This window comes from Elephas maximus, chromosome X (assembly GCF_024166365.1).
Source record: "Elephas maximus indicus isolate mEleMax1 chromosome X, mEleMax1 primary haplotype, whole genome shotgun sequence".
NCBI classification, from domain to species: Eukaryota; Metazoa; Chordata; class Mammalia; order Proboscidea; family Elephantidae; genus Elephas; species Elephas maximus.
Window position 1 is genome coordinate 170318912 of NC_064846.1, and position 13722 is coordinate 170332633.

At 42.9% G+C, this 13722-nt stretch overlaps 1 long non-coding RNA gene across 1 annotated transcript in view; it reads right to left on the bottom strand.

Moving 5' to 3' along the window:
* LOC126069593 (uncharacterized) overlaps positions 1–13208 on the bottom strand; it is a 224373-nt gene extending 211165 nt beyond the window's left edge. The window contains exon 1 of the long non-coding RNA XR_007515978.1: positions 10434–13208. This is a non-coding gene — a long non-coding RNA (uncharacterized LOC126069593). The remainder of the gene's footprint in view (positions 1–10433) is intronic.
* Between the last annotated feature and the right edge of the window lie 514 nt (positions 13209–13722).

The following is a 13722-nucleotide window of genomic DNA, read 5'->3' on the forward strand; positions in this document are numbered from 1 at the left end:
GAGGGAGCTAATTAAATCAGGTGGACACGGGAGAGTGTGTTGGCAACTCTTGACTGGAGGGGGGATGGGAAGATAGAGAGAGAGGGAAGCTGGCAAAATTGGCACGAAACGAGAGACTGAAAGGGCTGACTCAATAGGGGGAGAGCAAGTGGGAGAAGGGAGTAAGATGTATGTAAACTTACATGTGACAGACCGATTGGAATGGTAAATGTTCACTTGAAGCTTCCTAAAAATTAATTAAAAAAAAAAAGAAAGAAAGAAAACTACAAAGCTCTACTACAAGAAATTCAAAAGGACATCCTTAAGTGGAAAAACATACCCTGCTCATGGATAGGAAGACTTAACATAGTAAAAATGTCTATTCTACCAAAAGCCATCTATACATACAATGCACTTCCGATCCAAATTCCAATCTCATTTTTTAAGGTGATAGAGCAACAAATCACCAACTTCATATGGAAGGGAAAGAAGCCTCGGATAAGCAAAGCATTACCGAAAAAGAAGAAGAAAGTGGGAGGCCTCACTCTACCTAATTTCAGAACCTATTATACAGCCACAGTAGTCAAAACAGCCTGGTATTGGTACAACAACAGGCACATAGACCAGTGGAACAGAATTGAGAACCCACATATAAATCCATCCACATATGAGCAGCTGATATTTGACAAAGGCCCAGTGTCAGTTAATTGGGGAAAGGATAGTCTTTTTAACAAATGGTGCTGGCATAACTGGATATCCATTTGCAAAAAAATGAAACAGGACCCATACCTCACACCATGCACAAAAACTAACTCCAAGTGGTTCAAAGACCTAAACATAAAGACTAAAACGATAAAGATCATGGAAGAAAAAATAGGGACAACCTTAGGAGCCCTAATACAAGGCATAAACAGAATACAAAACATTACCAAAAGTGACGAAGAGAAACCAGATAACTGGGAGCTCCTAAAAATCAAACACCTATGCTCAGCTAAAGACTTCACCAACAGAGTAAAAAGACCACCTACAGACTGGGAAAGAATTTTCAGCTATGACATCTCCGACCAGCGCCTGATCTCTAAAATCTATAGGATTCTGTCAAAACTCAACCACAAAAAGACAAACAACCCAATCAAGAAGTGGGCAAAGGATATGAACACACACTTCGCTAAAGAAGATATTCAGGCAGCTGACAGATACATGAGAAAATGCTCTCGATCATTAGCCATTAGAGAAATGCAAATTAAAACTACGATGAGATTCCATCTCACTCCAACAAGGCTGGCAATAATCCAAAAAACACCAAATAATAAATGTTGGAGAGGCTGCGGAGAGATTGGAACTCTTATACACTGCTGGTGGGAATGTAAAATGGTACAACCACTCTGGAAATCTAGCTGGCGTTATCTTAAACAGTTAGAAATAGAACTACCATACAACCCAGAAATCCCACTCCTCGGAATATACCCTAGAGACACAAGAGCCTTCACACAAACAGATATATGCACACCCATGTTTATGGCAGCTCTGTTTACAATAGCAAAAAGCTGGAAGCAACCAAGGTGTCCATCAACGGATGAATGGGTAAATAAATTGTGGTATATTCACACAATGGAATACTACGCATCGATAAAGAACAGTGACGAATACTGTGAAACATTTCATAACATGGAGGAACCTGGAAGGCATTATGCTGAGCGAAATCAGTCAGAGGCAAAAGGACAAATATTGTATAAGACCGCTCTTATACGATCTTGAGAAATAGTACAAACTGAGAAGAACACATACTTTTGTGGTTACGAGGGGGGGAGGGAGGGAGGGAGGAAGGCAGGGAGGGAGAGGGTTTTTTTTACTGATTAATTAGCAGATAAGAACTGCTTTAGGTGAAGGGAAGGACAACACTCAATACATGGAAGGTCAGCTCAATTCGACTGGACCAAAAGCAAAGAAGTTTCCGGGATAAAATGAATGCTTCAAAGGTCAGCGGAGCAAGGGCGGGGGTTTGGGAACCATGGTTTAAGGGGAATTCTAAGTCAATTGGCAAAATAATTCAATTATGAAAACATTCTGCATCCCACTTTGAAATGTGGCGTCTGGGGTCTTAAATGCTAACAAGCGGCCATCTGAGATGCATCAATTGGTCTCAACCCACCTGGAGCAAAGGAGAATGAAGAACACCAAGGTCACGCGACAACGAGGAGCCCAAGAGACAGAAAGGGCCACGTGAACCAGAGACCTACATCATCCTGAGACCAGAAGAACTAGTTGGTGCCCGGCCACAATCGATGACTGCCCTGACAGGGAGCACAACAGAGAACTCCTGAGAGACCAGGAGATCAGTGGGATGCAGACCCCAAATTCTCATAAAAAGACCATACTTAATGGTCTGACTGAGACCAGAGGAATCCCGGAGGCAATGCTCCCCAGACCTTCTGATGGCACAGGACAGGAACCATCCCCGAAGACAACTCATCAGGCATGAAAAGGACTGGTCAGCTGGGGGGAGAGAGATGCTGATGAAGAGGGAGCTAATTAAATCAGGTGGACACGGGAGAGTGTGTTGGCAACTCTTGACTGGAGGGGGGATGGGAAGATAGAGAGAGAGGGAAGCTGGCAAAATTGGCACGAAACGAGAGACTGAAAGGGCTGACTCAATAGGGGGAGAGCAAGTGGGAGAAGGGAGTAAGATGTATGTAAACTTACATGTGACAGACCGATTGGAATGGTAAATGTTCACTTGAAGCTTCCTAAAAATTAATTAAAAAAAAAAAGAAAGAAAGAAAACTACAAAGCTCTACTACAAGAAATTCAAAAGGACATCCTTAAGTGGAAAAACATACCCTGCTCATGGATAGGAAGACTTAACATAGTAAAAATGTCTATTCTACCAAAAGCCATCTATACATACAATGCACTTCCGATCCAAATTCCAATCTCATTTTTTAAGGTGATAGAGCAACAAATCACCAACTTCATATGGAAGGGAAAGAAGCCTCGGATAAGCAAAGCATTACCGAAAAAGAAGAAGAAAGTGGGAGGCCTCACTCTACCTAATTTCAGAACCTATTATACAGCCACAGTAGTCAAAACAGCCTGGTATTGGTACAACAACAGGCACATAGACCAGTGGAACAGAATTGAGAACCCACATATAAATCCATCCACATATGAGCAGCTGATATTTGACAAAGGCCCAGTGTCAGTTAATTGGGGAAAGGATAGTCTTTTTAACAAATGGTGCTGGCATAACTGGATATCCATTTGCAAAAAAATGAAACAGGACCCATACCTCACACCATGCACAAAAACTAACTCCAAGTGGTTCAAAGACCTAAACATAAAGACTAAAACGATAAAGATCATGGAAGAAAAAATAGGGACAACCTTAGGAGCCCTAATACAAGGCATAAACAGAATACAAAACATTACCAAAAGTGACGAAGAGAAACCAGATAACTGGGAGCTCCTAAAAATCAAACACCTATGCTCAGCTAAAGACTTCACCAACAGAGTAAAAAGACCACCTACAGACTGGGAAAGAATTTTCAGCTATGACATCTCCGACCAGCGCCTGATCTCTAAAATCTATAGGATTCTGTCAAAACTCAACCACAAAAAGACAAACAACCCAATCAAGAAGTGGGCAAAGGATATGAACACACACTTCGCTAAAGAAGATATTCAGGCAGCTGACAGATACATGAGAAAATGCTCTCGATCATTAGCCATTAGAGAAATGCAAATTAAAACTACGATGAGATTCCATCTCACTCCAACAAGGCTGGCAATAATCCAAAAAACACCAAATAATAAATGTTGGAGAGGCTGCGGAGAGATTGGAACTCTTATACACTGCTGGTGGGAATGTAAAATGGTACAACCACTCTGGAAATCTAGCTGGCGTTATCTTAAACAGTTAGAAATAGAACTACCATACAACCCAGAAATCCCACTCCTCGGAATATACCCTAGAGACACAAGAGCCTTCACACAAACAGATATATGCACACCCATGTTTATGGCAGCTCTGTTTACAATAGCAAAAAGCTGGAAGCAACCAAGGTGTCCATCAACGGATGAATGGGTAAATAAATTGTGGTATATTCACACAATGGAATACTACGCATCGATAAAGAACAGTGACGAATACTGTGAAACATTTCATAACATGGAGGAACCTGGAAGGCATTATGCTGAGCGAAATCAGTCAGAGGCAAAAGGACAAATATTGTATAAGACCGCTCTTATACGATCTTGAGAAATAGTACAAACTGAGAAGAACACATACTTTTGTGGTTACGAGGGGGGGAGGGAGGGAGGGAGGAAGGCAGGGAGGGAGAGCGTTTTTTTTACTGATTAATTAGCAGATAAGAACTGCTTTAGGTGAAGGGAAGGACAACACTCAATACATGGAAGGTCAGCTCAATTCGACTGGACCAAAAGCAAAGAAGTTTCCGGGATAAAATGAATGCTTCAAAGGTCAGCGGAGCAAGGGCGGGGGTTTGGGAACCATGGTTTAAGGGGAATTCTAAGTCAATTGGCAAAATAATTCAATTATGAAAACATTCTGCATCCCACTTTGAAATGTGGCGTCTGGGGTCTTAAATGCTAACAAGCGGCCATCTGAGATGCATCAATTGGTCTCAACCCACCTGGAGCAAAGGAGAATGAAGAACACCAAGGTCACGCGACAACGAGGAGCCCAAGAGACAGAAAGGGCCACGTGAACCAGAGACCTACATCATCCTGAGACCAGAAGAACTAGTTGGTGCCCGGCCACAATCGATGACTGCCCTGACAGGGAGCACAACAGAGAACTCCTGAGAGACCAGGAGATCAGTGGGATGCAGACCCCAAATTCTCATAAAAAGACCATACTTAATGGTCTGACTGAGACCAGAGGAATCCCGGAGGCAATGCTCCCCAGACCTTCTGATGGCACAGGACAGGAACCATCCCCGAAGACAACTCATCAGGCATGAAAAGGACTGGTCAGCTGGGGGGAGAGAGATGCTGATGAAGAGGGAGCTAATTAAATCAGGTGGACACGGGAGAGTGTGTTGGCAACTCTTGACTGGAGGGGGGATGGGAAGATAGAGAGAGAGGGAAGCTGGCAAAATTGGCACGAAACGAGAGACTGAAAGGGCTGACTCAATAGGGGGAGAGCAAGTGGGAGAAGGGAGTAAGATGTATGTAAACTTACATGTGACAGACCGATTGGAATGGTAAATGTTCACTTGAAGCTTCCTAAAAATTAATTAAAAAAAAAAAGAAAGAAAGAAAACTACAAAGCTCTACTACAAGAAATTCAAAAGGACATCCTTAAGTGGAAAAACATACCCTGCTCATGGATAGGAAGACTTAACATAGTAAAAATGTCTATTCTACCAAAAGCCATCTATACATACAATGCACTTCCGATCCAAATTCCAATCTCATTTTTTAAGGTGATAGAGCAACAAATCACCAACTTCATATGGAAGGGAAAGAAGCCTCGGATAAGCAAAGCATTACCGAAAAAGAAGAAGAAAGTGGGAGGCCTCACTCTACCTAATTTCAGAACCTATTATACAGCCACAGTAGTCAAAACAGCCTGGTATTGGTACAACAACAGGCACATAGACCAGTGGAACAGAATTGAGAACCCACATATAAATCCATCCACATATGAGCAGCTGATATTTGACAAAGGCCCAGTGTCAGTTAATTGGGGAAAGGATAGTCTTTTTAACAAATGGTGCTGGCATAACTGGATATCCATTTGCAAAAAAATGAAACAGGACCCATACCTCACACCATGCACAAAAACTAACTCCAAGTGGTTCAAAGACCTAAACATAAAGACTAAAACGATAAAGATCATGGAAGAAAAAATAGGGACAACCTTAGGAGCCCTAATACAAGGCATAAACAGAATACAAAACATTACCAAAAGTGACGAAGAGAAACCAGATAACTGGGAGCTCCTAAAAATCAAACACCTATGCTCAGCTAAAGACTTCACCAACAGAGTAAAAAGACCACCTACAGACTGGGAAAGAATTTTCAGCTATGACATCTCCGACCAGCGCCTGATCTCTAAAATCTATAGGATTCTGTCAAAACTCAACCACAAAAAGACAAACAACCCAATCAAGAAGTGGGCAAAGGATATGAACACACACTTCGCTAAAGAAGATATTCAGGCAGCTGACAGATACATGAGAAAATGCTCTCGATCATTAGCCATTAGAGAAATGCAAATTAAAACTACGATGAGATTCCATCTCACTCCAACAAGGCTGGCAATAATCCAAAAAACACCAAATAATAAATGTTGGAGAGGCTGCGGAGAGATTGGAACTCTTATACACTGCTGGTGGGAATGTAAAATGGTACAACCACTCTGGAAATCTAGCTGGCGTTATCTTAAACAGTTAGAAATAGAACTACCATACAACCCAGAAATCCCACTCCTCGGAATATACCCTAGAGACACAAGAGCCTTCACACAAACAGATATATGCACACCCATGTTTATGGCAGCTCTGTTTACAATAGCAAAAAGCTGGAAGCAACCAAGGTGTCCATCAACGGATGAATGGGTAAATAAATTGTGGTATATTCACACAATGGAATACTACGCATCGATAAAGAACAGTGACGAATACTGTGAAACATTTCATAACATGGAGGAACCTGGAAGGCATTATGCTGAGCGAAATCAGTCAGAGGCAAAAGGACAAATATTGTATAAGACCGCTCTTATACGATCTTGAGAAATAGTACAAACTGAGAAGAACACATACTTTTGTGGTTACGAGGGGGGGAGGGAGGGAGGGAGGAAGGCAGGGAGGGAGAGGGTTTTTTTTACTGATTAATTAGCAGATAAGAACTGCTTTAGGTGAAGGGAAGGACAACACTCAATACATGGAAGGTCAGCTCAATTCGACTGGACCAAAAGCAAAGAAGTTTCCGGGATAAAATGAATGCTTCAAAGGTCAGCGGAGCAAGGGCGGGGGTTTGGGAACCATGGTTTAAGGGGAATTCTAAGTCAATTGGCAAAATAATTCAATTATGAAAACATTCTGCATCCCACTTTGAAATGTGGCGTCTGGGGTCTTAAATGCTAACAAGCGGCCATCTGAGATGCATCAATTGGTCTCAACCCACCTGGAGCAAAGGAGAATGAAGAACACCAAGGTCACGCGACAACGAGGAGCCCAAGAGACAGAAAGGGCCACGTGAACCAGAGACCTACATCATCCTGAGACCAGAAGAACTAGTTGGTGCCCGGCCACAATCGATGACTGCCCTGACAGGGAGCACAACAGAGAACTCCTGAGAGACCAGGAGATCAGTGGGATGCAGACCCCAAATTCTCATAAAAAGACCATACTTAATGGTCTGACTGAGACCAGAGGAATCCCGGAGGCAATGCTCCCCAGACCTTCTGATGGCACAGGACAGGAACCATCCCCGAAGACAACTCATCAGGCATGAAAAGGACTGGTCAGCTGGGGGGAGAGAGATGCTGATGAAGAGGGAGCTAATTAAATCAGGTGGACACGGGAGAGTGTGTTGGCAACTCTTGACTGGAGGGGGGATGGGAAGATAGAGAGAGAGGGAAGCTGGCAAAATTGGCACGAAACGAGAGACTGAAAGGGCTGACTCAATAGGGGGAGAGCAAGTGGGAGAAGGGAGTAAGATGTATGTAAACTTACATGTGACAGACCGATTGGAATGGTAAATGTTCACTTGAAGCTTCCTAAAAATTAATTAAAAAAAAAAAGAAAGAAAGAAAACTACAAAGCTCTACTACAAGAAATTCAAAAGGACATCCTTAAGTGGAAAAACATACCCTGCTCATGGATAGGAAGACTTAACATAGTAAAAATGTCTATTCTACCAAAAGCCATCTATACATACAATGCACTTCCGATCCAAATTCCAATCTCATTTTTTAAGGTGATAGAGCAACAAATCACCAACTTCATATGGAAGGGAAAGAAGCCTCGGATAAGCAAAGCATTACCGAAAAAGAAGAAGAAAGTGGGAGGCCTCACTCTACCTAATTTCAGAACCTATTATACAGCCACAGTAGTCAAAACAGCCTGGTATTGGTACAACAACAGGCACATAGACCAGTGGAACAGAATTGAGAACCCACATATAAATCCATCCACATATGAGCAGCTGATATTTGACAAAGGCCCAGTGTCAGTTAATTGGGGAAAGGATAGTCTTTTTAACAAATGGTGCTGGCATAACTGGATATCCATTTGCAAAAAAATGAAACAGGACCCATACCTCACACCATGCACAAAAACTAACTCCAAGTGGTTCAAAGACCTAAACATAAAGACTAAAACGATAAAGATCATGGAAGAAAAAATAGGGACAACCTTAGGAGCCCTAATACAAGGCATAAACAGAATACAAAACATTACCAAAAGTGACGAAGAGAAACCAGATAACTGGGAGCTCCTAAAAATCAAACACCTATGCTCAGCTAAAGACTTCACCAACAGAGTAAAAAGACCACCTACAGACTGGGAAAGAATTTTCAGCTATGACATCTCCGACCAGCGCCTGATCTCTAAAATCTATAGGATTCTGTCAAAACTCAACCACAAAAAGACAAACAACCCAATCAAGAAGTGGGCAAAGGATATGAACACACACTTCGCTAAAGAAGATATTCAGGCAGCTGACAGATACATGAGAAAATGCTCTCGATCATTAGCCATTAGAGAAATGCAAATTAAAACTACGATGAGATTCCATCTCACTCCAACAAGGCTGGCAATAATCCAAAAAACACCAAATAATAAATGTTGGAGAGGCTGCGGAGAGATTGGAACTCTTATACACTGCTGGTGGGAATGTAAAATGGTACAACCACTTTGGAAATCTAGCTGGCGTTATCTTAAACAGTTAGAAATAGAACTACCATACAACCCAGAAATCCCACTCCTCGGAATATACCCTAGAGACACAAGAGCCTTCACACAAACAGATATATGCACACCCATGTTTATGGCAGCTCTGTTTACAATAGCAAAAAGCTGGAAGCAACCAAGGTGTCCATCAACGGATGAATGGGTAAATAAATTGTGGTATATTCACACAATGGAATACTACGCATCGATAAAGAACAGTGACGAATACTGTGAAACATTTCATAACATGGAGGAACCTGGAAGGCATTATGCTGAGCGAAATCAGTCAGAGGCAAAAGGACAAATATTGTATAAGACCGCTCTTATACGATCTTGAGAAATAGTACAAACTGAGAAGAACACATACTTTTGTGGTTACGAGGGGGGGAGGGAGGGAGGGAGGAAGGCAGGGAGGGAGAGCGTTTTTTTTACTGATTAATTAGCAGATAAGAACTGCTTTAGGTGAAGGGAAGGACAACACTCAATACATGGAAGGTCAGCTCAATTCGACTGGACCAAAAGCAAAGAAGTTTCCGGGATAAAATGAATGCTTCAAAGGTCAGCGGAGCAAGGGCGGGGGTTTGGGAACCATGGTTTAAGGGGAATTCTAAGTCAATTGGCAAAATAATTCAATTATGAAAACATTCTGCATCCCACTTTGAAATGTGGCGTCTGGGGTCTTAAATGCTAACAAGCGGCCATCTGAGATGCATCAATTGGTCTCAACCCACCTGGAGCAAAGGAGAATGAAGAACACCAAGGTCACGCGACAACGAGGAGCCCAAGAGACAGAAAGGGCCACGTGAACCAGAGACCTACATCATCCTGAGACCAGAAGAACTAGTTGGTGCCCGGCCACAATCGATGACTGCCCTGACAGGGAGCACAACAGAGAACTCCTGAGAGACCAGGAGATCAGTGGGATGCAGACCCCAAATTCTCATAAAAAGACCATACTTAATGGTCTGACTGAGACCAGAGGAATCCCGGAGGCAATGCTCCCCAGACCTTCTGATGGCACAGGACAGGAACCATCCCCGAAGACAACTCATCAGGCATGAAAAGGACTGGTCAGCTGGGGGGAGAGAGATGCTGATGAAGAGGGAGCTAATTAAATCAGGTGGACACGGGAGAGTGTGTTGGCAACTCTTGACTGGAGGGGGGATGGGAAGATAGAGAGAGAGGGAAGCTGGCAAAATTGGCACGAAACGAGAGACTGAAAGGGCTGACTCAATAGGGGGAGAGCAAGTGGGAGAAGGGAGTAAGATGTATGTAAACTTACATGTGACAGACCGATTGGAATGGTAAATGTTCACTTGAAGCTTCCTAAAAATTAATTAAAAAAAAAAAGAAAGAAAGAAAACTACAAAGCTCTACTACAAGAAATTCAAAAGGACATCCTTAAGTGGAAAAACATACCCTGCTCATGGATAGGAAGACTTAACATAGTAAAAATGTCTATTCTACCAAAAGCCATCTATACATACAATGCACTTCCGATCCACTTGGATAACGAAACTGCCCCAGGACTACCTGGCTCCGTTTTCAATGGGCTACAGAGTTCCCCAACTGCAGCGGCTTAAAAAACTTAATAAGCCTTTCTGTTTTAACTTGAAACAGTGTTCAAGGTTTTCTCTACAACACCAGCTAGATTGATAAGTCTGTTAAATCTAGGATATGAAACTTACAAATAGACTGAAACGTAAGTTCTCTTAAAATGTTCCAATGCTGTACATTAAATCAGTTTTCCCCCAAAATCACAAGCTTACATTCATTACTCAATCATACATTTCATAGTGATTTCCGAAGCTATTGTTCTTAGAAGCCAAATCCTGTCCAACATTGCCCATGTATAAAACACCAGATATGCACGCACTCTTCCTTCACGCAAAATAGGAATGCTTCCATTTTGGTTTTCCGCAAGGCTTCCGTCCTTTTGGCAAACCCTCCTGGAGCTGAAAGCTGCATCCCTATAATAGATAGCAGTCACCCTCCGGGCAACCAAGCTGCTTTCTTAGTTGGTGCTGTTAGGTGCTGTCAGTCAGTTCAGACTCATAGCGGCCCTATGTACAAGAGCATGGAGCACTGCCCAGTCCTGTGCCATGCTCACAACCCTGGTTATGCTTGAGCCCATTGTTGCAGCCACTGTGTCACTCCATCTTGTCAAGGGTCTTCCTCTTTTTCGCTGACCCTCTACCTTACCAAGCATGCTGTCTGTCATGCATTGAATTGTGTCCCCCCAAAAATATGTGTCAACATGGTTAGGGCATGATTCCCAGTATTCTGCGGTTGTCCTCCATTTTGTGATTGTCATTTTATGTTAAGACGATTAGGGTGGGATTGTAACACCCTTACTCAGGTCACCTCCGTGGCCCAGTATAAAGGGAGTGTCCCTGGACTGTGGCCTGCACCACCTTGGGTCTTCCAAGAGATAAAAGGAAAGGGAGGCAAGCAGAGAGTTGGGGAGCTCAGACCACCGAGAAAGCAGTGCCAGGAGCAAAGCGCCTCCTTTGGACCTGGGGTTCCTGGGCAAAGGAGCTCCTAGTCTAGGGGAAGATTGTGGTCCAGAAAGACCTGCCTCCAAAGCCGACAGAGAGAGAAAGGCTTCCCCTAGAGCTGACGCCCTGAATTTGAACTCTTAGCCAAATTTACGATGAGAAAATAAACATCACTGTGTTAAAGCCATCCACTTGTGGTATTTCTGTTATAGCAGCACTGGATGACTAAAACAGTGTCCTTCTCCAGGGACTGGTCCCTCCCGACCACATGCCCAAGGTACGTGGGCCATCCTCCCTTCCAAGGTCCATTCTAGCTGAACTTCTCCCAAGACAGATTTGTCCATTCTTCAGGAGGTCCAGTAAGTTATATTGATAAATTACGATATCTTAGAACTGCTAAAATGTACTGTGTCCCTAGCGACATGGGTAGATCTCACGATTATAGTCTTAAGTGACCAAAGAACATGCGCTTGTGATTAGATTGAAAAACAGAACAATTCTAAGTTGATGAACACTACATCCTTTTGTAATAACAGGATGCGATCAAGAATAGGAAGAATGACACCAACTTCAGATCCGAGGTGACCGTGGGGATAAAAGGACAGCGATTAATTGCAGAGTGGGTACTTCAACTTTCCCTGCAAACTAGTATTTCAGAAATACAACTGAAGGGAAGAGGGCAAAAATTCAACCTCTATCAAGATCGGGCAGTGATTAATTGGGTGGCTGATTTACTTTTTGTCAGTAGAGTTCCTATATGTGAAATCATTTACAATGTAAAGACAGGTAAAACACCTAAAAGACAAATTTGTATCTGTCCAACCAGTTATAATGTACCTACAGGATAGGACACCATGCCCCGTTAAAACTCATAATCACATCAACCAATGTTACAAAACTATTTGTGTATTAACTGCTCAAGGAGAAACTAATTTCCTTTGTAGACATTCACCTAAATTTTAATAAGACAAATAAATAAGTAAATGATTACAGCCAAGAAAAATTTAATATCAAAGAATATCTGGGGATATGGGGAAGACGCTCAAGATAGGTTTGATGTGAAAGGGAAGATGAGAAAACAGTTTACACTGGGAACCTGTGTCCTTTAAAATGTGTAGATTCCTCTTTCCCACAGGCGGCATCTAGAAAAGTGAGGTTACTACCAACTTGGTAACCTTCGCTGCCTCTGAGCGTTGTGACTACAGACAACTTGTGTTTTCTTCTCTATACCAAATTTTGTAATGAATATATAACCATTTTTATCAGAAAAATCATGTCGTGAACAGTATGTTTCTGCAAGTCATATCAAAATAAAGCGAGTAGTCAATTGTTGTGGTGTGCCACTTGAGCGAGTCCAACTCACAGCGACCCAATGTGACAGAGTAGACCTGCCCACAGGGCTGTAAACTTTCCAGGGGCAGATCACCAGGTTTTTTCTGCTGAGGAGCAGCTGGTGTTTTGGAACCGCCCACTTACCCATTGCACCACCAGGGCACTTTGAACAGAAGAGAACAGCGTTCATCTCCATTCATGAAGCAGTCTCCTCTTTCCCCAGGAGATGGTACCCTATTTCCTACACAACACTGGCCAAAGGTTTTTGCTAAGGCACCTCCTTATGCTGCCCTCTTGTGGACAAATACAAGAATGCCTCGGATTGGGAAAAGTCGATCCTAAAATCCAGGTGTGTATTCTAAAACAGGGATAATTAAAGATAGGGGCTCAATGGTGAAGTACTTGGCTGGTAACCTAAAGGTGGAGGTTCAAAGCCACCCAGCAGCTTCACTGGAGAAAGACTTGACTATCTGCTTCCATAAAGAGTATAGACTATACAACCGATGACTGCCCTGACAGGGAACACAACACAGAACCCCTGAGGGAGCAGGAGAGCAGTGGGATACAGACCCCAAATTCTCATCAGACCAGACTTAATGGTCTGACTGAGACTGGAAGGACCCCGGTGGTCATGGCCCCCAGACCTTCTGTTGGCCCAGGACAGGAACCATTCCTGAAGCCAACTCTTCAGACATGGATTGGACTGAACAATGGGTTGGAGAGGGATGCTGGTGAGGAGTGAGCTTCTTGGATCAGGTGGGGACACTTGAGACTATGTTGGCATCTCCTGCCTGGAGGGGAGATGAGAGGGTGGAGGGGGTTAGAAGCTGATGAAATGGACACGAAAAGAGAGAGAGGCAGGAGAGAGCTGGCTGTCTCATTAGGGGGAGAGTAATTGGGAGTGTGTAGCAAGGTGAATATGGGTATTTGTGTGAGAGACTGATTTGATTTCTAAACTTTCACTTAAAGCACAATAAAAATTATTTAAAAAA